Source organism: Nothobranchius furzeri, chromosome 5 (assembly GCF_043380555.1).
Source record: "Nothobranchius furzeri strain GRZ-AD chromosome 5, NfurGRZ-RIMD1, whole genome shotgun sequence".
Lineage (NCBI taxonomy): Eukaryota > Metazoa > Chordata > Actinopteri > Cyprinodontiformes > Nothobranchiidae > Nothobranchius > Nothobranchius furzeri.
In genome coordinates, this window is record NC_091745.1 from 38,835,413 (window position 1) to 38,862,218 (window position 26,806).

The 26,806-nt window shown below is 44.5% G+C and overlaps 1 protein-coding gene across 4 annotated transcripts in view; it reads right to left on the reverse strand.

Moving 5' to 3' along the window:
- si:dkeyp-84f3.5 (zinc finger protein 208) overlaps positions 1-26,806 on the reverse strand; it is a 48,495-nt gene that overhangs the window by 16,019 nt on the left and 5,670 nt on the right. The window contains exon 1 of one of the 4 annotated variants that reach the window (XM_070551694.1): positions 20,316-20,396. The exons of the other annotated variants lie outside the window; for them this stretch is intronic. The gene's annotated coding sequence lies outside the window, so the exon portion shown is untranslated. Of the gene's footprint in view, positions 1-20,315; positions 20,397-26,806 lie in introns of those variants that run through there. 4 annotated transcript variants of the gene reach the window in all.

Genomic DNA, 26,806 nt, shown 5'->3' on the forward strand with positions numbered 1-26,806 from the left:
TATTTTTTATATTTAAATTTTTAGATTTTGTGAAGTACCTCGTGATTTTTATCCAGAGAGGCGCTATATAAACAACGGCCATGAGCAGTGTTGCTTTTGGAGACTGATGTGAAGCACATAGCTTCCTACATACTAAATGAGGACCGGTCCTGCCGTGGGCTCCTCTCGGGAACCATTTGGAAGTTTAACCCCCCAACCCAACCCAACCCCTTGATGCTGAGTGTCAAACAGGGAGGTGTTGGGTCCCATTTTTTCTAAGTCTTTGGTATGACTTGACCAGGATTTGAACCTTGATCTCCCTGTCTCATGGTGGACACTCATACCACTAGGCCACTTAGCTCCTCATGAAACTCCTTCACACTGAAGGAGCAGTAAAGCTATTATAATATATCACCTGTATACAGACGTATACAGGTGATATATTGCTGAATTTGTAATTATCTGTCCTAGGGGAAGAATGTATAATAGAAACAAGATGGATCCCAAAACGATACCCTGCGGCACTCCAAATGTAATATCAGCTGGTTCACAAAATATGCCAGTATAAATGGTATGTTACTCAATAAACTAGACTGATACTTGGTTCAGAACTTCTCCTTTATTCCGCCATGACATCATCGAACTCCCGCACAAAAAGGCCGTTCCTCCGGAAGCAACCACACACTTTCAGAACAAAAGCATATATGCCAACAGGACATTTGTTTAACATAAAAGCACTATTAACAATCTCACCTATCCTGTTAAAAGAAATTGTATTTATCACTTACACCTATAAAGATGTGCTCTTTCAAAAACAAAAACAACTGATTGTGATATGTGCAACCGGATAGGTTTAATACATTTATTTATTTTTTATTCAACAGTCCATTGTCCCTCACTCAGCGTTTTCAGTAGCTGAAAGCAGGATGCCCCCTTTTTTGTGAGATAGTCTGCAAGTTGAGCTTTGGCACTGTGCCACAACACTTGCTCAACCTTTTGTGTTTGAATGAGCTTCTTTATGTTTATGTTTATTTATTTGGCAGACGCTTTTATCCAAAGCGACTTACAATTTATAACCTATAGGGCATGTTGTGATCTGTAGGGGAAACCAGAGTACCTGGAGGAAAACCACGCATGCATGGGAAGAACACGCAACTCCACGCAGAAAGGCCGCAGCCGAGTTTCGAACCTGCAACCTTTGTGCTGCGAGGCAACAGTGATAACAACTGCGCCACCATGCAGCTCATTTCAAGGCAAAGTCTTTTTTCAGAGACAGACTTTGTTGACTTGAGTGCATCGTCAAGAGAATGGTTGTCTGTAATACAGATTATGGGGACAGCATGTTTTAAGTCTCCAGTTGTCAACTCTGAAAACAATGTAGACGGGAAAAGTGCATTATCAATTCCATCAGACATTGCCAATGTTTCGCCCGCTAGTGTGCTCCGTACAACTCTCTTATCTCTTTGTGACTGCCGGGAGAGTGGTGAAAACTTTCCATCCTTCCCCATGAGGACAATTAGATGTCCTCCTTGTGTTCCTCCGTCGGGAAGAATACCAAAAGAAGCGTCACTGAAGACAGCAATCTTAAGATCACTGTCTCTGCCCAGTTGTCCAAAGTTCAAAGTTACACTCTTTGTCTTCAGTTTGCACACTGTTAGTTTCATGAATTGTGTTCACAGTTGCATCCTTCATGCTTGACGCCAACATGCTTACATCAAACATTATATCTGGCCTGGTTTGTCTTGCCACCCAAAGAAGCTGGCCCACTTTGGATCAGAGTTGATCCTTTTCTCCTGGTAAGAGAAGTAACTCTTGTTGTACAGTGTGTTGGGGTCCACGTGTATGGGCTGCAGTTGTTGGATGTAGGTTTCCTGGTGTATGTGTACCTTTTTGTCAACGGTCCCACATAACTGAAGTTGTTCTGCTCTTCACGGCCAACTTGAAATGCAGCTCTTAGCTGGGGTATCACTGTTGAAGAGAAGCTCTCTGTTCCTCCCCACATTAAGTCATCCACATGACAAGCAAGTACTACAACAACATAGCCTTCTTGACCCGTTCAAAAGAAAACAGCAGGGTCATCCTTTGATATTTTTCCTCCAAGTCTTTGAACAATCTCCTTTACACGACTGTACCAATACAGTGATGCATCTGCTAATCCATTCACACATTTTTTAAGTTTCCACAGTATGCCGTCGGAGTGTGCTTCTGGTGGAGGTCTGATATAAAGATCACGTGACAGTTCAATTCCTTGTAGGAATGCAGATTTAATATCCATCAAGTTAAGCGTCCATGGTCTCTGGCAGATAACTGCAACAAGCATGCGAAGGGACTCTGAAGCACATGTTGGTGAGTCCTTTTGTAGTTCTGACACTTGTAATTCTTCAAACCCTCTGGCCACCAAATGTGCTTTAGGTTTTAATCCATCAGACGTCTCCTTCACAGTGCAGACCCATCTTGTGGAGATTGACTTTTGACCATCTCTAACCTCTACAAAAACATCACTGTCCTTCCAACTTTTTATCTCGTCTTGTTTTGCATCATCAAATGCAAAATCTCCCATCACAAACACCTCCTCACTTGTATCTGTTACATCCACTTCCATGTCAACTTGTACCTGGAAATCTTCCAGTTGTTTGATGCCAACTGAACTGGTGTTTCCTGCCAAAGAGTTAGGTTCCACAAGAACCACACTGTACCAGTTTTTATATTTGCCTGTGGCTTTTCCTGCACGGCCCTGCACTTTAGCTGTATGAAGGCCTCCAGTTTCACAATCTTTGTATTTTATCGCCTGTCCAGGTTTCAAACGAACAATCTCTGGCTGCACATCCCTCTGTGTGTTCTTTTCATATTATCCTCTTGTTGTTGCAGGTTCTGCAGTAGTTTCTCCAGCATCCTCACCAGCTGTTACTTCTGGTTGTCCCAGTGTGTTTGTGTGCTCTGCAGCCTCCATGTCATCAACAAAGTCTCTTGTCCTCTCCTGACTTAGCACAACATTTTTTTTTAATTTCTGCATAGTTTTCCAGTTGTAAATCATCTTTCTCGTTGTCCACCTTTTTGAGTCTGAGTTGATGGACTCTGACACACATTCCACCATGTCCGACAAACACCACTGCACCATCCTGTCCAATGACGACTCCTGGTCCTTTCCACTCTGGGGTGTCCACTCTCTTATAATAGACTTTGTCACCAACTTCATACTTGTCATCTCCATGTTGAATCTGTTTACGCAGAGCTCGTCTTATTCTTTCTGAACATTCTGCTTCTGTAAATGCTTTTCTTGATGCATGCAGAGACCAGATGTGATTTGCCACCCATTCGCTTTTTGTTGTGCTTTCCAATGCAGGTGGTTTGTCAGTCAGCACAGATGGCAGGCTGGGATTCTGTCTGAACACCAGCTGATATGGACTATAACCATGCACGCTCTGCAGAGTGTTTTTAGCCATTATTGCTCAGTCCAATGCAGTATCCCAGTCACAGCTTGTGTCTGTTTTCACTTTGATTATGATCTCCGTGAGCATCTGATTAGGTCTTTCAAATAGCCCATTGCTCCATGGGCTGTATGCCGCTGTCGTCTTTACTTCTATGTTGAAGTTCTATGCCATGTCCCGGACCTCATCATTGTTAAACTCTCCCCCATTGTCACTGAACAGCTTTTTAGGTGGACCATGCACACTTATCCATACATGAATGAAGTGTTTAACTATTTCAGATGACTTCTTAAAGTTAAAAGTTAAGTTTAAGTCCCATTAATTGTCACACACACTGATGTGTGTGCAAAATTTGTTCTCCGCATTTGACCCATCCCCTGTGGGAGCGGTGAGCTGCAGACACAGCCGCGCTCGGGAACCATTTGGTGGTTTAACCCCCCAATCCAACCCCTTATTGCTGAGTGTCCAGCAGGGAGGCATTGGGTCCCTTTTTTTTCTAAGTCTCTGGTATGACCCGACCAGGAATTGAACCCTGATCTCCCAGTCTCAGGGTGGACACTCTACCACTAGGCCACTGAGCTGAGTATGCTTCCTGCACTAAATCTTGTGAACTGATCAATGACATGGATGTACCATAGCCCCTGCTTAAGTTCATGTAGATCAATTGTCACAGTTTCATTGTACTGAGATGCCAGTGGAAAACCAACAACTGGCTTTGGTCTGGTTCTGCCGTATCTCTGACATGTTTCACATTGTTCTACCACCTCTTGCAGAATAGATCCATACTCTTTGTCTTTATTGCCTTAACTTATCAGCAGTCTGTTAAGTTTTTCAGCAGATGCGTGCCCAAACTGCTTGTGAAGTTTAATCAGCATTTTTGTCTTCTCTGCAGAAGTCATTGTTTCTGTGAGTGCCAGTATCTGTTCTTCACCCTTCTTTACATTACCCATTATGACATTGTCATGATGATTAGACGGCATATTGTTATCCATTATGTTCACACAGTTGTGACCGGAGCTGGTAAAGTCAAGCTTCACAGGTTTGTTGAACATCACTGCGCTGTCATTTTCCATGTTAAGCACTGTTCCTGCCTTTTTCATTGATTCTTTACTTAAAAGCAGAGATATTTTTGTTGGGACAACTTCTGTTTTGATCTGACACTTGGTCTGTCCAATATTTGCTGGTATCTTTACCCTTTTGATGGATTTTACTATTTTTCCATCTCCAAACTTGAAGGGTCTACTGCTGTGAACTTCTGACATCTTTAGTTTTTTTTTTACTTCAACTGGAGTTAGCTTAATAATATAGCAGTCAAGCCATTCTTGTCCACATACTGTTTTGGTGCACGCTGTGTCTATTATTGCTGAACCAAAGCACTCAGTCATAAATATTCCGCATCTGAGGGTGCCTCTTTTGTATATAGAGCAATGTTGCACTCCTCCACCTTCTCTGACTCACCAGCATAGGCAAGTTTAGCTTGCTCACCTTTGTTTGGACAGTCTTTTGCCCAGTGAAATGTGCTCTGACAGACTGCACATCTAGATCTGCGTCCATACCTGTCCAGTGGATTAGTTCCAGGGAGTGATGCCTTTTGTTTGTCGCGCTGATTCCAAGAGTAGCGTGGTTTGCTTTTCTGTCTTGTTACGTAGGCAGTTTCTTGATTAATTCCCACAGCGTGAGCCGACTTCCCTCCGAAGATCCTTTTTAATGCTGATTTAATCAAAGCAAACGTTAAATCTGTGCATGCAGTTAGGACCAGCTGTCGATCTTTTGCATCAAAACAGGCAGTATCCAAGAGCTTGAGAGCTAACACCGCATCCAGAAGCTCCATCTTGTATTTCCGCATCTGCAAGTATCTCTGTTCAAAGTCAGTGATATAGTCCTCCATGGACACGTTGCCGTCTCTCATGATTCGGTCGAAGTTAGTGTATGCTTCATAAACACGATCCTTTTCTTCTTTAAGAAATAAATCATCAAGTTTTCGAAGTAACGTCTGCATTCCGTCATCTTCATTCAAATCATCCACCGATATTTCCATCGTGACTTCTCTTGCTCTTCCAGATAGCGCCAAAGCCACCGCGAGTGCTTGTTCTTCCAGATAGCGCCAAAGCCACCGCGAGTGCTTGTTTATTTTTCTCCAAGTCCGTAACCCGAATCCAAATGGCAACTTCCTTTTACCAGCTTTCATAGAACTTCTTTTCATCGAAGGCTGGTGGGACTCTGTAGTTGTTAACCATCCTCTGCTACCAATGTTACTCAATAAACTAGACTGATACTTGGTTCAGAACTTCTCCTTTATTCCGCCATGACACCATCAAACTCCCGCACAAAAAGGCTGTTCCTCTGGAAGCAACCACACACTTTCAGAATAAAAGCATATATGCCAAAAGGACATTTGTTTAACATAAAAACATTATTAACAAGAAGGGTTGTCACGGTGTGAAAATTTAACCTCACGGTTATTATGACCAAAATTATCACGGTTTTCGGTACTATCACAGTATTTTTTTAAACGTTTTACATTTTCATACAACTAAATAAACGCTGTATATCAGGAAAATATTTTTACTGACAAAGTGGAAGCTATAAGCAAACTGTTTACTCAACTGGCCACTTCTGAACATTCGCTACCACAAACTCCTTCTAGCCCAACCATCTCAGGCCCTACTGCTTCATTTTCTTCTTTTTCCCATCACTGAGAACTGTGTCCAAGCTTCTCACGTGCAGCCACGTGAGAAGTTGAAAATAGCTTTCTAGTAAAATCTGGTATCAGAAATAAGATGGGGAAAACAGCCCCCCCCCCCCCCCCCCCCCCCCACAAAGGTTGTTGTTATGATTGTATGTGTGTACCTGTCAGTTTACAATGCTATTCCGCATACAGCCGCTAGAGGGCGCATTACGCGCAGTGGTATCGAGTAGCGTTTTGGGGCACAGAGGAAGAATAAACCTTCCTGTTGTGAAACTGACATCAGCTCAACGTGTGTCCCTTTTTCTATTCTTTATCACAGACACACGTTATTGAACAGGAAACCAGTTGCCCCTCTGGTCATCATTTTAGGGAGGCAACAATTCTGGGGGCTCGTCCGGGATTAGCACCATGGTGGTCAGGTGCTAATCAGCCAAGAATCGCGGGATCCATATCCTTCTGATGCACAACAGTAGTGACGGTTGACGCCAGGTATCCAGACATGGCCACTCTACATGACCTACAGTGGGAGATCCAGAACCAGCTTCATCAGCTGACCAGAGCCGCTAACAGGGACCTGCTACATAAACTTGCAGTATGGTGTCAAGAAGAGGTGGAAGATGTTCCCGGTGAGGATGCAACCGAGGTGGAGCTCTTTGACTTTATCGTTGACTTTCTGAGAAGTAAACGACTGAAGAGCCTCGAAGATCAGGGCATGTCTCGTCTGCTTGCATTTCGTGACCTCATTGATGACCTGCAAGCATCCCAGGTAACTGTTGAACGTGGTCAAGCTTCTGATGAAGGGGATGCTGTGGCTGTACCAGAGACTGAACCAGCAGTAGTAGCATCAGTAATGAATAAGAGAGTCTCAACATCAGTGATTGCTGATCCTGTAACTGGTTTAGTGAAATTGACAGATGTTGCGGCATTGTTACCACATAGAGAGTTTAAGATACATGGTGGTCAAATCTCAGACTCAGCTTCTGATTTGAGTTTTAACTGTCTATGTAAACAAATTGATGAAGGTCTAGCTGAGGGGTTCTCAGAAACTGAGGTCGTCAGAACCGTGCTCAAGGTAATTAAGCCTGGTACCTTTAAAGATATGCTCATGACCAAAGACACCCTGACCCTTGCCGAGTTAACAAGGTTCCTTAAAGCACATCTTAGGGATAAAAGCAGCACTGAATTGTTCCAGGAACTAAGTAACGCAAAGCAAAATGACAAAGAAAGCCCACAACAGTTTATGTATAGACTAATGGGGGTCAAGCAGCGTATAATGTTTGCTTCTAAACAAGGTACAGACTTTCAATATGATGGTAAACTGGTGCAGGGGGTGTATCTTCATTCACTTTACCAGGGGATGAATGAAAAATGCTCATACATCAGACGAGATCTTAAACCACATATTTCAGACATGAATGTGACTGATGACTTTATACTTGAGGTGATCACAAGATCACTGAGGGAGGACACCGAGAGGAAAACCAGGTTGGGACAGGTATACAAACAAAAAGCAATCAGTATCAACACAGCCCAGCTGGACAGTGATAAACAGAACGCCACTCAAGTGCAGGCAGAGGTGCAGGCCAATCGCAATGCGATACAGGAGTTAACAGCCCAAGTGTCATCTTTGGCCAAAAGTTTGGAGAAAGCCCTCACTCCAGTAGCGAATGTGGCGACCGAAAACACTTACAACTCTTTTCCCCACATCAAACAGTCAGCCAAGCCTGAAGTTAAAGGGAAATGTCACCAATGTGTATCCCAAGGAAACGACGTCTGCTCACACTGCTTCCGATGTGGAAAAGAGGGACACAGAGCTATTGGCTGCTTACAAAAGGGAACTCTGTCGGGAAACCGGGTGAGGTCGCTGGGGGGGGGACCACCAGTGACCTTGGAGAATGCAGAGTCCCCAATCCCAGAGAAGCTGCATTCCAAAGAGAAAAGTTCTTCTTCAACCAAGACCTCCAGATCGTGCCAAGCGTCCAAAAGGGAGCGTGTCGCTCAGCTGATTGGGGGTAGATGTATGGTAACCTGTTATCTTGATGGGGTCAAACTTCAAATGTTGTTGGATAGTGGGGCCCAAGTAAGTATTGTGGAGAAGTCTTGGGTGCAAAAAGCCTTACCAAACGTGACAATTAGGCCACTAGAAAGCCTATTTTCAGACCACCCACTCAAAGTTACTGCAGCTAATGGTACAGAGGTGCCATTTGAAGGGTGGATAGAAGTTTTTCTTGAGATCACAAGTAGCAGGCACGGCTCAGTTGCTATTTATGTTCCCATGCTAGTAAGTCGCGGAGGGTTAAGCAGCCCGCTAGTAGGCTTCAATGTGATACAGGAGATGATTGCAGGGAATGGTGATCAAAGAGACGATGACCACTTAGTAAGTCTCCTTTCAGAAGCTCTGAGAATTCAGAAGATTAATGCTGAAAGTCTGGTGTCAGTGGTTCACACAAAGCCACCCCTGGAAGAGTCAGAATGTCCAGTATTAAGAGTTGGAAAGAAGGGACTCACAATCCCCCGCAGTCAGATCTGTCAGGTGAAATGCCGCATGAGAGCTTTTCCTGGAGGAGGAGTCATGTTGTTTGAGCCCAATGTAGACTGGCAAATGCCAGATGGGTTGGAGTTATTTCCTGCGCTTGTTGATGTGCCGGCTGGCGCCTCAAAAATAGTGAGAATACCAATCCAGAATTCCACAAGGCATGAGGTTTTTTTTACCTCCAAAAGCAGTGTTAGGATCCATTGAAGAAGTGGTGGAAAGCACGCCTGTAAACATCCATCCAAAGATACAGGGGCCTGGAGAACCACACCATGACACCCTTCTGTGCGCTACCCAAACAAGTCCAACCAGTGAAGAACAAAGTAATGGGAAGGAAAATGGCCGTGCTGGTAGTGCGGAGGAAAGATGGCATCCAAATGTTGATTCAGATCACCTGCCTGAGCCTGACCAGAGCACGGTACGGCAAATGCTTTATGAGGAATCAGACGTGTTTGCTCGTGAGGAAGGAGACATAGGGTGTGTCCCTGGCTTACAGCTCAAAATCAATACGACTGATGACACTCCAGTCCAAAAAAGCTACAATTCCATTCCACGGCCACTGTTTAAGGAGGTGAAGGAGTATATCCAAAATCTCCTGAACAGGGGGTGGATTAGGAAGTCTGTTTCCGCCCATTCGTCACCTGTAGTGTGTGTGCGAAAAAAAAGACAACAGTCTTCACCTGTGTGTTGACTTCCGTGAGCTTAACCGCAAAACTGTCCCAGATCGCCATCCACTCCCACGGATCCAGGATTTGTTGGACAGCCTAGGGGGCAATTCATGGTTCTCCATCTTGGACCAAGGGAGTGCGTATCATCAAGGGTTTGTGAGTGAGGAGTCAAGACATCTCACTGCCTTTAGCACACCCTGGGGACTCTACGAATGGGTACGAATACCCTTTGGACTGACAAATGCACCAACTGCCTTTCAGAGGTGCATGGAGGGAGTGTTAGAGGGCATCAGAGATGAGTGTTGTGTGCCGTATTTGGATGATGTCCTTTGCTATTCCAAAACGTTTGACGAACACGTAGACCATCTAAGACAAGTGTTCTACCAGATGCGACAACACGGCATTAAGCTCCGCCCAGCTAAATGTGAGCTCTTTAAGAGACAAATTCGATATATTGGGCGAGTGGTGTCAGGAGAAGGGATTCAGCTTGATCCAAAGGATTTGGAAGCAGTGCTAGCCCTGAAAGACAAGAAGCCTCGCACAGTGGGAGAAGTCCGGACGTTGCTTGGATTTCTCAGCTACTACTGGTCCTTTATCCAAGACTTTTCACGACTAGCGAGGCCCTTGTTTGAAATTCTCCAAAGCCCAGCTGAGATAGGTCATGCCATCAAGCCTCAGACTGTTAAGGGGAAAAGTCCAGTGACCAAAGGGAACAAGGGGCAACTTCCCTCTCGCTCACCTGTCACCTGGACTACTGAACATCAGAACGTGGTGTCCAGGTTGGTGGACATGTTGACAAACCCCCCCATCCTGGCCTACCCAGACTTCGATCTTCCCTTTGTGTTACACACAGACGCTTCAAACGAAGGTCTGGGAGCTGTATTATACCAACGCCAAAACAACAAACTGCGTGTCATTGGGTACGGCTCCAGGACCTTAACACCGGCAGAGAAGAACTATCATCTACACTCGGGCAAACTTGAGTTCCTGGCACTTAAATGGGCTATTTGCGACAAATTCCGGGATTACCTGTATTATGCACCAACTTTCACGGTCTATACCGATAATAACCCCTTGACCTACATCTTGAGTTGCGCAAGACTGAATGCTGTGGGCCATAGATGGGTTGGGGAGTTGGCAGATTTCCATTTTGACATTAAGTATCGACCAGGGAAGAGGAACGCGGATGCCGATTTGTTGTCCAGGTATCCCGTGAACCTGCAGCAGCAGATGAATGACCATACAGAGACAGTGTCACCGGAGGTGGTCTCTGCTGTGTGGCAGGGGACAAAATTGGTGCAAGACGATGATGTTCCCTGGGTGGCTGCATTGCAACTAAACGGTGATGATGGGAATGCTGTACCACACACTAGCGTTTCAGACATCATTCCCAGGGATATCACCGCTGCACAGCAGGCAGATCCAGCTATTAAAGAAGTTATTTCTTTGAAACTGAGAGCTTGGACTCCAAATGAAAAAGAAAAAAAAAACAATGTCTAAACAGACGAGGAGACTGCTCTGAGTGGAACAAGTTAGAAGTAGAAAATGGACTACTTTACAGAAAAACAAACCAAAACCGACAACTGAAAAGGTGATCCATCTGGCCCGAGAACGGTTCTATTGGCCGTACATGCAGCAAGATGTGGAAGAATACGTGACAAAAAAATGCCAGTGTATTAAACAGAAGCATCCCAATATCCCGCAGAGAGCTCCAATGGGATCCCTCACCACCAGTGCACCTTTTGAGTTGGTCTCTATTGACTATTTGCACTTGGAGCCAAGCAAAGGAGGATATGAGTATATCCTTGTTCTCGGTGATCACTTCACGCGCTTTGCGCAGGCATACCCAACGAGAAACAAATCAGGGAAGGCAGCTGCTGAAAAGATATTTCAGGACTTTATTCCTCGCTTTGGGTATCCAGAGAAGTTGCATCATGACCAAGGACGTGAGTTTGAAAACAGCCTGTTCCAAAGATTGCAACAACTATCAGGAATTGCACACTCACGCACCACTCCTTATCATCCTCAGTGCAATCCAGTGGAGCGGTTAAATCGCACACTTCTTCAAATGCTGCGCACCCTACAAGAAGAGAAAAAGAGTGAATGGAAAGATCATCTGCCTCAGATCGTGCATGCCTACAATTGCACAAGGCATGACGCAACAGGGTACTCTCCATTTTTTCTCTTGTATGGCAGGGCTCCACGGCTACCAGTTGACCTACTTTTCCACCAAGGCAAAGACACTGAGGCACAAAACCACCAAACGTTCGCTCAAAAGTGGGCCGAGAGGATGCGAGTTGCTTACCAAATAGCTGCAAATAACAGCCGGCAGTCCTCAGCCAAAAGCAAGAAGCAGTACGACAGACATGTAAGAGGTGCCACCCTCCAGCCAGGTGACAGAATACTGGTGAAAAATCTGTCAGAGAGAGGAGGGCCAGGAAAACTGCGTGCATATTGGGAGAAAGTGGTACATCGCGTGGTGGAGAGACTGGGAGATGGACCCGTCTATAAGGTACAGCCAGAGAGAGGTAGTAAAGCCATGCGGGTTCTTCATAGAAACCTTCTACTACCAGTGAACGACTTACCTTTCGAGGAAGAACTTCCTGTGGAAGAAAAGACAAAAGCAAAACAGCGAAGACAACCTGTAGGAAAGGTCCATGAAACAGCGACAAGTAGCTCTAATGAGGAAGGTAGTTATACCTACCACTACAGCCTCCGGAGCAAGATTCCCTGCTACAGACGCGTGAACCCTCAACAACAAGGACCTGCCATTCAACAGGAGCAACCTCAGCAACAGGAAACTGTCATTCCAAAGCAGAAGTCTAACAGTGAGCCCAAGCTACGTGCGACAGCAAGAGAGTTCTGCCCACTTGACAGGCCAGAAGATGGGGGAGAACAAGATGTTGTAGAAGCTGAGGAGTTAGCAGAAAAAGGCAAGGAGGAAAGTGATGGAGAAAACAGAGAAAATGACTTTGTAAGGAGGTCACAAAGGAGGGGGAGACCAGCGGAAAGACTCACGTACAACGTACTGGGTCAGCCATCATACTGCCACTGGAGGACAGATATGAACACCCTTTCGGCTAGCCAACCCTGGATGTGGACACACAGCATCCCATCATTCTTTCACCCCATCTATTCACAGCCGTACTACCACAATAACTTCGCACCCATAAACTGATGGGTCCACACATGAAGAAACAAATGTCAGGAGCCATTCCTTGAAGTGGGGGAGAGTGTAGAGAGTTGAAAATAGCTTTCTAGTAAAATCTGGTATCAGAAATAAGATGGGGAAAACAGCCCCCCCCCCCCCCCCCCCAAAAGGTTGTTGTTATGATTGTATGTGTGTACCTGTCAGTTTACAATGCTATTCCGCATACAGCCGCTAGAGGGCGCATTACGCGCAGTGGTATCGAGTAGCGTTTTGGGGCACAGAGGAAGAATAAACCTTCCTGTTGTGAAACTGACATCAGCTCAACGTGTGTCCCTTTTTCTATTCTTTATCACAGACACACGTTATTGAACAGGAAACCAGTTGCCCGTCTGGTCATCATTTTAGGGAGGCAACACCACCGCGAGCGCTTGTTTATTTTTCTCCAAGTCCGTAACCCGAATCCAAATGGCAACTTCCTTTTACCAGCTTTCATAGAACTTCTTTTCATCGAAGGCTGGTGGGACTCTGTAGTTGTTAACCATCCTCTGCTACCAATGTTACTCAATAAACTAGACTGATACTTGGTTCAGAACTTCTCCTTTATTCCGCCATGACACCATCAAACTCCCGCACAAAAAGGCTGTTCCTCTGGAAGCAACCACACACTTTCAGAATAAAAGCATATATGCCAAAAGGACATTTGTTTAACATAAAAACATTATTAACAAGAAGGGTTGTCACGGTGTGAAAATTTAACCTCACGGTTATTATGACCAAAATTATCACGGTTTTCGGTACTATCACAGTATTTTAGGGTTGTCACGGTAACCGGTATAGCGGTAAACCCCAGTAAAAAAGTTGACAATAAAAATAACCGTCCAGTTTTTAAAAAACTATATTATCTCGGTGGGTTTACCGTGGCCGCGGTTTCGGCGCGATGACCCTTACCAGCCACCGTCGCTTCAGCTGAAGTTCCCGCGGCGCGCACACGCACTTTTTAGTTTGCAACGGCACCAAAATTTTGAAGCTGAAATAATGGCCGAAGGAGGAGACGGCAGCGCCCAGGACATCCATCAGCCCTCAAAGAAGACTAAATCGGAAGTATGGGCATATTTTGGATTTCTGAAAATGCTGAGGGACAGTTAATAGAAGACGGCTATCCCGTTTGCAGAACATGCAGGAAACAAGTGTCTGCAAAAGGCAGCAACACTTCGAATCTAATGGCACATCTGCGTGACCATCACCCACGTCTCTACAGCCAGTGCAAGGTAAGTTAACATTAGCATTTTAGCTTAAATGCATGACGTGAGGACTTTTGGCTGAGGGAGAATGCAACGAGTCACTATAGACTGCAGCCGCAGCGCCCTCTGCCAGCATTTAAACCGTGTCACGGACACGCTGTTGCTGGATGAAGCATCTTATTTGTTGTTGATGAAGAGAAATATACAATTAGTTCCTTGTCATTGATTTGTTTACTTATTCAATGCCATTTATACTTGAACGTTTGGATTTGATTACATAGTGTAGTAGTTATTTTAGTAATTTGTTTAAAGTGGCTATTTATTTAAATACACATTTTTTTAAGGTTGACTTGTACAGTGCTCAAGTCAAGTGTGGACTGGAGTTTTAGATTTTCATTTTGATAATGAAGAAAACAAGTATATGAGAAAACAAGTGGTGTTTCTTTGATTTGTTTACATATTGTTTATGTTTCGAATGTTTGGATTTGTATAATTTAAACCTAAACCGCTGCTAAAAAAAAACCCATCTCTTCTTCCAAATCATGTGGAGAACTACCGACCTATCTCTCTCCTCCCTTTTCTGTCCAAAATCATTGAAAGGGTGGCTTTCAAGCAGATCACAGAATACCTCTCACAAAACTGTCTGCTTGACCCTTACCAATCTGGGTTCAAAAAGGGCCATTCCACTGAAACTGCTCTGTTAGCAGTGACGGAATCCTTTAAAGAAGCTAGAGCGACTGCCAAATCCTCAGTGCTTATCCAGCTCGACTTATCGGCTGCATTTGACACTGTCAACCATGGCTTCCTTTTGTCCATACTCTAGCATGGGCATCACAGAAAATGCACACACCTGGTTTGAATCGTACCTCACAGGACGATTTTTCAGTGCATCTTGGCTTGGACAATCCTCTACCGTGCACCATCTTGCCACGGGAATCCCCCAGGGCTCTGTACTAGGACCTCTTCTTTTTGCCATATACACCACCTCAATGGGTGAGATCATTCGATCACATGGCTTCTCCTACCACTGCTATGCAGACGACACCCAGCTCTAGCTGTCATTCCCACCGGACGACCACACTGTCTCTGCATGAATATCTAACTGTTTCTCTGTGTAATAAAAATGAACTTGTCATCTGTTGTATAATTGCTTTATATAAGTTATTGATCACTACTGTTTGTCAATCACACCTATCATGAGGATGTAATCAAGGGTAATCATGGTAGAGCCGAACATAATGTGATCATGAGGATGTAATCAAGGGTAATCATGGTGGAGGTGTGCAGCTTTGCACGCACATCAGTGGATGTATAAGGAGCAGAGCAGAGCTCAGGTTGTTAGAGCTGCTTGAAGGATTCTACCTGACGAGGTTCATGGATTACATGTGTTCAGTTCTTCACCTATCATGGATTACGTTTTCTAACTGGGGTGTTCAGCTCTCCACCCATAAGCAACGGTAAGAGAAATGTTTTGTTCATGATTGATAACTTGTATAAATGCCGGCTGAATAAAGCCTTGTTGTTCATCTGATATTCAAGTTGTGTTTCATTGTTTCTGGCGTCGACTTGACAACGATCCTGATTAAATAAATATAAAGTGTAAAAAGAGACTTTGAGTCTTTTAAGGTAATTAAAATAAAATAATAAAACATTTTATTGTAGAACATTTTTGGCGTTGTCGGCAGGATCAGTCAAGCTATTCCAGCAACAATGAAGTGTTTTTGGAGAAGCAAAAAGGAGCCGAGTGCTTCTGGGGAGGGAACGCCGATTCCCGTGCCGATTCCCGGCTGGGAAACGGAGGAGTTCCGAACCATTGGTGATATGTTAAGGCAGCGCGGTGGACGCCCTGGGCCGTGGGGAGAGTTAAATGGAGTGGTCAGCCCCGCCGTGGTGCTGGACCGTTTGACGCGGATAGAAGTTAAAGAAAAAGCGCCGCTGGCAGGAGTGAGAGATATGATGTGGCTTTTTGCAGAAGCATGGAAAAAACAGGAGTTAGAATTGAGCAGTTGTGGAGAGCGAGCGGCGCAGGAGAAAATCCATGCTGAAGAAGTTGAAAAATCATGCTCAGAGTTTGAGCAGAGAGTGTGTGTGATGGGGAAAGAGCTAAAGCATGCTCAGAATGTTTTGGATAAAACGCTGACTTTTGTGTCTCGAGCGCAAAGGAAGGAAAAGAAGCGACCTCGTAGAACAGGTCCTGCTCAGATCCGGGCGTTTGTAAAGAATGTTGGTGAAGATTGGGACCCGGAGAAATGGAACGGGGACCTTTGGGGGGATGATGAGGAGGAGGAGTGGGCGATTAAACCTGACCCACCACCTCAGCCCTTGTATCCATCATTACAGGGGATAAAGATGTCAGAACAAAGACCTATTACTAGGCGTCGGCGAGAACAGCAAATTATTCCACCAATACTGGTAGATATGGTGGATGATCAGGGACGGCCGGAACTCGATGAGGCGGGTAATATAAGAAGGATGTTACAACAGCAGCCACAACCCGCCCCTAGGCTGCTAACAACGCTAGAGGATTATTCACAAGATGAGTTAAATCACATGAATGGGAAGCTGAAACAGCGCCCAGGCGAACCAACTGACTCCTGGCTTAATCGCCTTATGGAGGATGGCGCGTGTGATATAGCCATAGATGCCGGTGATGCCATGAGATTTTCAGGATTAAGTACTGATGCACAGATAAATGCTGAATACCGGGCTACAGTCCGGGCATTGCCAGCTGATGAAGATTTCAATGTGGGGGATGCATATGCTCTGGCATGTCATGTAATCTATCCTACCACGGCGGACTGGTCTGAGATTAAAGGGCAATGGCAGACAGTGAGAGATGCCATTCAGCGGCTCACCAGACTCACTATTAGAGAGCAAGTGGCTCGAAACGGGGGAGCTGGAGTGGTGGACGGTAACATCTCTAAGGCAACTAGAGATCACCTCATCAGACATGCCCCACCACATTATAAACCCATGGTGACCAGCTTGTTGTTTGGCGCGGCAGACCAGACTTTTGCCGCAATAAAAGATTGTCTTGGCGAACTCACCACGCTGGGTGATTGGTCTGAGACGAGGAGAGAGGGAGCTAGAACTGAAAATAAACCCAGGATTGATCCACGTTCAAGGGGTCGTAAAGGGGGGGCAATGGGCCCCTCTAGAACAGATCTGTGGAGGGCACTGCGACAAGCGGGAGTGCCGTTTGAGGAGATTGATGGATTGCCCACTAATGCATTGATGGAGAAATGCAGACAAATGGGACTGAAGGTCCATTGTCAGTTCAGACATTGTCCTGAAAAGGACGACAGGATGTCTGTGTCAGAATTGGCTGGAATGTTGCAGAATGTGATCAGGGAGGTGGCGTCGAAGCCTGCTGAACCTTCCGCCCCTCCCAAGGAATCTTCAGAGGAGGAGAGTTCAGATGAGTGTTATCAGGTGGCGGCAGTGAAGCGTAGAAAGGAAAAACAGCACCGAAGGGAACATGATGATGAATAGGATGAAGGTCAAGCTCGGGTTGTTGCCAGTGCCTCAGGATGGTCAATAAATGATATCAGACCACATGTGGAATTACAGATTAATTGGAAAAAATCAGTACAGACAGTAATGGCATTGGTTGACACTGGGGCGGAGGCTTCGGTAATTCATGGCAATCCTGATAAAATAAAGGGAAACATTGTACCTTTGACTGGACTTGGGGGGCAGATGTTAGTAGGAAAGGGAGTAACTTTGCCCTTAAAAATAGGAAATCAACCTATTAGAAATTACAGTGTAGTAGTGGCTCCTGCAAAGGAATGGATTATTGGAATGGATATATTGGCCGGAATGACTCTTCATCTGAAACATGGTCGATTTTGTTTTGGTATAAACAGAATCCACACCATTTTGGTAGGCAAGGTCAAAATGACACCTTTTCCCATTCCTGAAGCAACACAGGTGGTATCACAAAAACAATACCGGTTGCCTGGGGGTCAGAAAGAAATTACGGACACTATTAAAGAATATCTGGAGGCAGGAGTTTTGAAAACATGCACCACACGGTAGAATAATCCCTTATGGCCAGTGAAGAAATCAGATGGTTCATGGAGAATGACTGTGGATTATAGAGCGCTGAATAAACATACTCCTCCTTTAACGTCTGCGGTTCCGGATGTTATCACGATTGTGGAAAGGGTGCAGCATCACTCTGGTACATGGTATGCGGTGATAGATTTGGCCAATGCTTTCTTTACCATACCTATCCCTGAGGACAAGATGGAACAGTTTGCCTTTACATGGGAAGGAAGACAGTACACCTTTACCAGATTACCACAAGGGTATTTGCATTCACCCACAATCTGTCATAGGATAGTGGCTGAAAATCTGTCGACTTTAAAGATCCCATCAGGCATATTGCTATCACACTACATTGATGACATCATGATTCAGGGAAACACTAAAGAAGAGGTTGAGCAATTGCTCCCACTTCTGATAACACATATGAAGAATCAGGGATGGGAGATAAATCCAGCGAAAGTGCAGGGATCTGCACAGTCAGTGAAGTTCTTGGGAATTATCTGGAATAGAGGGGAAAGAGAAATAACAACTAAAGCTAAAGAGAAAATAGCACGGTTCCCAATACCACAGAATAAGACAGATGCTCAGCGGTATATTGGGTTGTTTGGGTTCTGGAGACACCACATACCTCATTTAGGACAGATCTTGCAGCCTCTGTACAGATGCACTCGGAAGAAGGAGCAGTTTGAATGGGGGCCTGATCAACAACAGTCATTTGAACTAGCTAAAGAGGCCATCCAACAAGCTGTTTCTTTGGGGAAGATGTTGTCAGGACCAGTGGAGTTACAGGTTTCTGCAGTAAATGATTATGCTAACTGGAGTTTGTGGCAAAAACAAGATAGGTGCAGAAAACCTTTGGGTTTTTGGTCTAGGAAATTGCCTGATGCAGGACAGAGATATACTCCATTTGAAAAACAGTTGTTGGCATGTTATTGGGCTTTGTTGGAAACAGAAGCCCAAACTGTGGGGCATGAAGTAATGATGAGAACACATATACCCATTCTAACTTGGGTCATGAGCAATCCTACAACTCACCGCATAGGGGTAGCTCAAGAGGCTAGCATCATAAAATGGAAGTGGTATGTTTCTGAGAGAATGAAACCAGGAGAAAAAGGAGTATCAATGCTCCACGAGCAAGTGGCAGACGTTCCAGAAATGGATGAAGTGCCTTTTGAGGTAAAACCAATCCAGGATTCTCCTGTGAAACTGGGGGTAAGATGGAGCGAACTCACCCCAGAGCAGCAGGAGCGAGCCTGGTTCACTGATGGTTCCTGTCAATATGTGGCAGGAACCAGGAAATGGAAGGCTGGGGCATTTAACCCTGGTACACAACAAGTTATGGAACTCACAGGGACAGGAAAGAGTAGTCAATGGGCGGAGTTGAAAGCAGTACACATGGTAATAATGGCGGCTGGGGTGCAGGGAGTAAGTATTTATACTGACTCCTGGTCAGTAGCCCAAGGAATGTTAACTTGGATGCCAACTTGGCATGCTACACAATGGAAGATACATTCAAAAGAGGTTTGGGGAGCTGACCTATGGAAGGACATTTGGGAGAAATGCCAAAATATTCCTGTGTCAGTATTACATGTGGATGCTCATACTAATAACAATGATCCTGAATCCCTGCATAATCAGACTGTAGATAAGATAGTGAAAATTCAGGCTGTAAGACAATCAAGTCCTGGATTAGCCAAATGGGCTCACGTTACTGCTGGACATTGGGGTGTGCAGGGAACATTGAAATGGGCGAGGGACAGAGGAATAGATCTCATCATTGATGATATTAAAACTGCCATAGAAGATTGTGAACCTTGTCAACATCAGAAAAAGAGAATCCCTCGACATATACAGGGACAGATACATCGAGGTAAACAAGCGGGACAGTGTTGGCAGATTGATTTCATTGGACCATTGCCAAAAAGTAAAAACTGTAAGTATGCATGCACAGCCGTGGATACGGTGTCAGGAGTACTGGTGGTGCATCCGTGTCATAACGCCAATCAGGAGGCTACATTGAAATGTCTGTCATTAATAGAGACCTATTATGGACTACCTTTGCAGGTTCAGACTGATAATGGTACCCATTTCACTGGAAATAAGATCAAAGAATGGGCAGAGAACAACGCGGTAGAATGGATCTATCATGTAGCATATCACCCGAAAGCTAGTGGACTCATTGAGAGAATGAATGGGTTACTGAAAGAGAAACTAAGGAAACTATCGGTTACTAATTCTTTGGACAAATGGAGAGAAAATCTGACTAGGGCAGTACATCAGTTAAATAACAGACCCGTGGGGGATGGAGTTACTCCACTGATGCTAATGGTTGCCAGGGCAGGAAGGGAAACAACTTCTACTGACCCTCCTATACGAATGTGGAAACTAACCTCTGAGGCAGAACTCCCTGTTAGAGCAACTGCGGGCTCTGTGGGATTAGATCTTAAAATCTTGGAAAGCATCACTTTAGTAACCAATAAAGTGACAGTGGTAAAAACAGGATTGGGAATTCAATGTCCACCAGGAACTTATGCTCATGTGTGTCCAAGAAGTGGTTTAGCTTTGAGGGGTCTAACCATTTTAGCTGGGGTAATAGACTCAGACTATCAAGGGGAAATAGGTGTGGTGTGTCAGCATACAGGTCAAGAACCGTTGGTACTGGAAAAAGGAGACAAGATAGCTCAGTTAGTAATCAAACGGTGTGTAATGTCCAAAGTTGAAGAGATTACTAAACCTACCATTATCACTCAGAGGGGTGAAACTGGGTTTGGATCATCAGACTTTACTGCGGGGGCAAAAGTGTGGGTGGAGCAGCTCAATGGTCCTCCCAGAGCTGGAGAGATTATTGCACAGGGAAAAGATGCTGTGGTAAGTGTATTGTTCCCCGGAGAGGAAAAATGGATTAATATTCCGATAAACAAATGTTACAGGAGAGAAAATTAATGCTTGTCATTCTATCTGCAGTTTTGTATGTATCCCATAGGCGGATGTCTGAGTGACGGTGGTTGACTGGGTCCCCTTCCCCTACAAAAGGATTGAACCCTTGTCGAGGCGATGGATGGGCTCCGCGGACCTGGTGGTGTCGGATGTTTGGTCATCGTCCTCCATGTCCTCGCTGTCATCGCACTGAGGGCACATTTGTGTTGGGGGCTCACGGAAGGACAAGTGTTGGAAGAAAGGGTCATGGGCCATCTGAAATTGGTTAACAGTATGTCCAACCGCACTCAAGGCACATTCACATGCAGAGCAAATGACGCTTGCTACTTGGGAAACTTAACATCTACCGGTAAGATGTACCGGTGCAGAGGATGTCTTAAATTCCGAGGAAGGGTGATCAGCCCGGGGGTGTTGGTTCAAGGATCAACAGTAACCTTTAATTCTGCAGCGCGCATCTGTGCATACCATCAGGGGAATGGTACTTGCATACAAAATGGCACAAATTGGAGTATGAAGGTTGATCACGATTTCTGGATCAGGAATGGAACTGTAATTACAGGAGGACACGCCTATTTGTACATATTCTGGGTGCTGCCCGACACAGCTAGAGCTACGCAGACAGCTGTAGCTCCCCTGGTTCACACTTGTCAACAAATGGGACAAATAAGGGTAGCCGAATATGTGCGATGGACTGTGAAATTCCCTCCTATTCCGCCTTGCAACAGGAGGAGGCGAGCATGGTATGACACCGTGCTAGGAGGAACTGGAACTTTGTATGGTCTGGCTAACACAGCAGACAATGAGGTAACACGAACTATGCTGTCCAACACTGGAGAATACACCGCACAAGCTGTCACCAAGACTGCAAGATGGATGCCTTCGACTGTATCTAGTCAGTTAGAAGGAAGTGATGTGTGGAAAAGTGTATTTAAATGGAATCTAAAGCTTTGGAATGAAACTTATGATGCATTGCATAATTTGTCACACATAGGTAATTGGACAGTCTGTTCCTTGCAGACTATTCATGCTGAGACACAAAGAAATAGGTTTCAAATACAGGTAATGAGTAATAACTATCATGCATGGCGAACATTATGGAACATCAGTAGTTCATTATGGCTACAGCCACATGCAGAAATGACGATTTGTAATAAATCTATGTGTACTGGATACTGGGATCAGTATAATATGACATCAGTAATGACTGTGTGTAGATATCAGATACTGCCGGTGATAACCACTAAAGGGTTTTGGTATCTCCATGTTAGTGGAGAGTGGTGGGATGTTAAAACAAATCGAACATATGAAGTAAAACACTGTGATGAGACTGATAAGGGTTTAGCCTGCCCATTGGTAAAAGGACATAGCAATCCATGTTTCACTGATTCAAGGGTCGTACTCTGTGATTGGACGGTCACACCCCCAGAGGAACAGTTTTGGCAGGTGGGTCCTAACACCTTATGCGTGGCTACAATGACCAATTCCCCACAGGTACCTTCAGTTCCCTTTTCAGGTTGTCTCAAGGGTATACATATGTGGGAATGGAATAACGTGACCTATTGGTTGAGTAATTACACTGCATCTAGTCGGCTGACTAAGATACAATGGGAGGTTTTACACTCCCCTTGGACACTCTCACTGGAACGATTCAAATGCGCATTGGATGGTTCCACTGAAGTGGCAAAATTGATTGACTCCCATAGGTCCAACCTTTCCAGGCTCATGGTGTCTACTCTTGTGGCACAAGGGGAAATAAAACATGTTGCTACATTGATTGAACAGGCTTCCGCTCATCATTGGTGGGATATATTTACAGGCATGTCGAGTACCGCTAATAAAGTGCTAATTCCACCTATGATTGCAGTATTAATTATAATCAGCATTCTAACATTGTGTAATCTTATTATTTGTTGGTATGTTATTCGATTAAGAAGATAAATAAATTGGGTAATAATGCAAAGACTACGATGAAAATTAAAGTGGAACTACAAGGTATGTTATAAATGACGTTGGTTTTGATGGGGAAATGGTGATGGATCCATGATGTTACATAAATTAGATGAAAAGTTCAAGAGTGGAATGTAATAAAAATGAACTTGTCATCTGTTGTATAATTGCTTTATATAAGTTATTGATCACTACTGTTTGTCAATCACACCTATCATGAGGATGTAATCAAGGGTAATCATGGTAGAGCCGAACATAATGTGATCATGAGGATGTAATCAAGGGTAATCATGGTGGAGGTGTGCAGCTTTGCACGCACATCAGTGGATGTATAAGGAGCAGAGCAGAGCTCAGGTTGTTAGAGCTGCTTGAAGGATTCTACCTGACGAGGTTCATGGATTACATGTGTTCAGTTCTTCACCTATCATGGATTACGTTTTCTAACTGGGGTGTTCAGCTCTCCACCCATAAGCAACGCTATGAGAAATGTTTTGTTCATGATTGATAACTTGTATAAATGCCGGTTGAATAAAGCCTTGTTGTTCATCTGATATTCAAGTTGTGTTTCATTGTTTCTGGCGTCGACTTGACAACGATCCTGATTAAATAAATATAAAGTGTAAAAAGAGACTTTGAGTCTTTTAAGGTAATTAAAATAAAATAATAAAACATTTTATTGTAGAACACTCTGACATATCAAAATTGAAGAAATCCCATCATCTCCAACTCAACCTCTCTAAAACTGAACTACTTGTCATCCCAGCAAAACCATCCATCCAGCACAGAATCTCAATCCAAAATGACTTCCTATCTCTGGCTCCTTCAAAGGCAGTTCGAAATCTGGGTGTTGTGACTGAAGAACTCCTGAGCTTTAAAGATCATGTTGCCTCTGTTGCTCGTTCATGCTGCTTTGCGCTGTATAACATACGAAAGATCAGACCATACCTAACACAACATGCCACCCAGCTCCTGGTGCAATCTACTGTCATCTCCTGCCTCGGTTACTGCAATGCCCTTCTAACTGGTCTTCCAGGCTGTACTGTGAGACCTCTTCAAATAGTCCAGAATGCAGCGGCGCGTCTGGTCTTCAACCAGCCAAAAAGAGCACATGTCACCCCTCTGTTCATTGAGCTCCACTGGCTACTGCTTGCAGCATGCATCAAATTCAAATTGCTAACACTAGCATACAAAGTCCGAGATGGTATGGCTCCTATCTACCTGAATCCTCTTGCAAAGGCTTACGTCTCGGCCCGGCCGCTCCGGTCATCACAGGATCGTCGGCTAGCAGTGCCTACACCACGCTCAGGACAATCCAGACTCTTCTCATGCATTGTTCCACAAATGTGGAATGACCTTCCAAGCACTACCAGAACAGTGGCTTCCTTTTCAATTTTCAAGAAACTCCTGAAGACCCTGCTCTTCAGAGAGCATCTTCTTAACTAGCACCCTGCCTGCACCCGTCCCCCCTCTCTACTGTCTACTCCTTGTTCCCTCCTCTCAAAGACTGATGTCAAGTTGTTGTTATTGTTGTTAGCCTCTAGGGCAATATGCCGATTATCACTTTTAAGTCGCTTTGGACAAAAGCGTCTGCTAAATACATAAACATAAAATATTGTCCTCAGTTTGTGTCTAAATTTTGCCTAAAATTAGTTATTTTGTAATTATGTTGTTTATTTGTTTACATTTTTTCCCTTTGGTCTTTAAAATATAATATTTGCCCATAACTTCTTATTTTTTGTCTGTTTGATGTCATCGTTTTAAAAATATTAGATCAGATGATACTCAGTACTCAAGTAGCCTTCTAATCAGATACTTTTTTTTTACCCTTACTTGAGTAATAAACCCTATATCAGGAAACTATTGTCCTCGGTTTGTGTCCTTCCAGTGAGCTTTGCAGATGTGGGGAAAATGTCATCAGGCAGTAATCCTTGTTAAATTCATAATTATTCTCGGAGAGAGGCCAACTCTTATCTGCCCCTGGGAGCCCCGTAATGCATAGCGTCATTTCAATATGGGGGTGTCCGAGACACGGTTTATATGCAGGTAGCGGGCGCTGCAGCTGCTTTATATAGCGACTCGTTGCATTCTCCCTCAGCCCAAATCCTCGGATCACGCATTTTAGCTAAAACGCTAACCTTAACTTGCCTTGCATTGACTGTAGAGTTGTGGGTGATGGTCACGCAGATGTGTCATGAGATTTGAAGCGTTGCTGCCTTTCACAGACACTTTTTCCTGCATGTGCTGCAAACAGGATAGCCGTCTTCCATCAACTGTCCCTCAGCATTCTTCAGATATCCAAAAAATGCCCTTTGTCTTCTTTGAGGGATAATAAATGACCTGAGAGCTGCCGTCTCCTTTGGCCATTATTTCAGCTTTAGCTTCAAGAAAGTTTTGGTTGTAAACAACGAAGTGTGCATGTGCCGCCGGCAACTTCATCAGATGATACGGTGGCTAGAAAGGGTCACCGTGCCTACACCGCAGCCACGGTAATCCACCGAGATAATTTTTTTTTTCAAACAAGACAGTTATTATTATTGTCACCTTTTTTACCGGGGCTTACCGCTACACCGGTTACCGTGACAACCCTAATGGTAAGTAGAATCTGGTACGGATTACAAGCCAAAGAGGACCTACGTCTGACGGTAACATTTGAGAAGCAAGTGGATCTGCACTCTGTTACTCAAATGTGTGCAACTTTCACCTTGGAGAAGAACTTTATGGTCAATGAAGTGTTTGTTAAAATAATAAGCCTTATGATTTAATGTTACATATTGGCCAAACAGAGAATAAACCTATAGGAATTACCTTTTTATAATTATTAAATTACAATGAAAAAAATTTGTTGTTGTTTATAAGTGAGAGGAGATGCCAGCAGATGGAGAAGGGCCAGTTCAAACCATGCTTATGGGAGTGTGATTAAGTGGGATGCGAAAGCCTGGTTAATCTTCATGATTTTCCTTTATAAATCGTTGGTTGTTACAATAAAAGTTTTCAGTTAAACATATCACATAGGTATAGGAGACACACACAGTGATGTTTGAGAAGTGAAACAAAGTTCATTGGATTTATGGCAAGTGTAAAATAATTGGTTAAACAAAATTAGGCGGGTGCATACATTTGTGCACAACAAAAACATTTTTCTCTATATTTTATAGAGCCTCCTTTTACAGAAATAACAGCCTCTAAATGCTCCCTGTAGCTTCCAATGGGAGTCTGGATTCTGGCTGAAAGTATTTTGGACCATTCTTCTTTACAAAACATCTCTAGCTCATTCGGGTTTTATGGCTTTCAAGTATAGACAGCTCTCTTTAACTCACACCACAGATTTTCAACAATATTGAGGTCTGGGGACTAAGATAGTCATTACAGAACATTGTACTTGTTTCTCTACATGAATGCCTCATTAGATTTTGAGCAGAAGGGTTGCTGTCTTGTTGAAAGATCCAGCACAGCTTCAGTTTTGTCACTGATTCCTGGACATTGGTCAACCAGAATCTGCAGATATTTAGTGGAATCCATGCGTCCCTCAACTTTAACAAGATTCGCTGTCTCTGCACTGACCACACAGCCCCCACAGCATGATGGAACAACCACATTTTACTGCAGTTAACAGATGTTTTTCTTGGAATGCTGTGTTCTCCTCCATGCATAATGCCCCTTGTTATCACTCCACTAGGGCTGCAACAACGAATCGATAAATTCGATGAAAATCGATTACTAAAAGCGTTGGCAACGAATTGCGTCATCGATTCGTTGTGTCGCACAACTCTTCCAAAAGCGCCCCCCCCCCTTCCCGCCCGCCGTTGCGCGCAGACCAGAGCAAGTCAGATCAGCGCGAGGGAGAGCCGGCAGATCAGCGCGAGGGAGAGCCGCAGATCAGCGCGAGGGAGAGCCGCAGATCAGCGGGAGGGAGAGCCGCAGATCAGCGCGAGGGAGAGCCGGCAGATCAGCGCAAGGGAGAGCCGGCAGATCAGCGCGAGGGAGAGCCGCAGATCAGCGCGAGGGAGAGCCGGTAGCGGCAGATCAGCGCGAGGGAGAGCCGGCAGACTTGCGCTGCTGCGAACCGGTTCCGCATTGTTGCACAGCGATCCAGGCAGCTGCTTCCAGCGCACGGTCCATTCTCAAAGTGGCGCAACCAAAAAACTATAATTAGCACACGATCATTCATGTCCGCACATGTTCT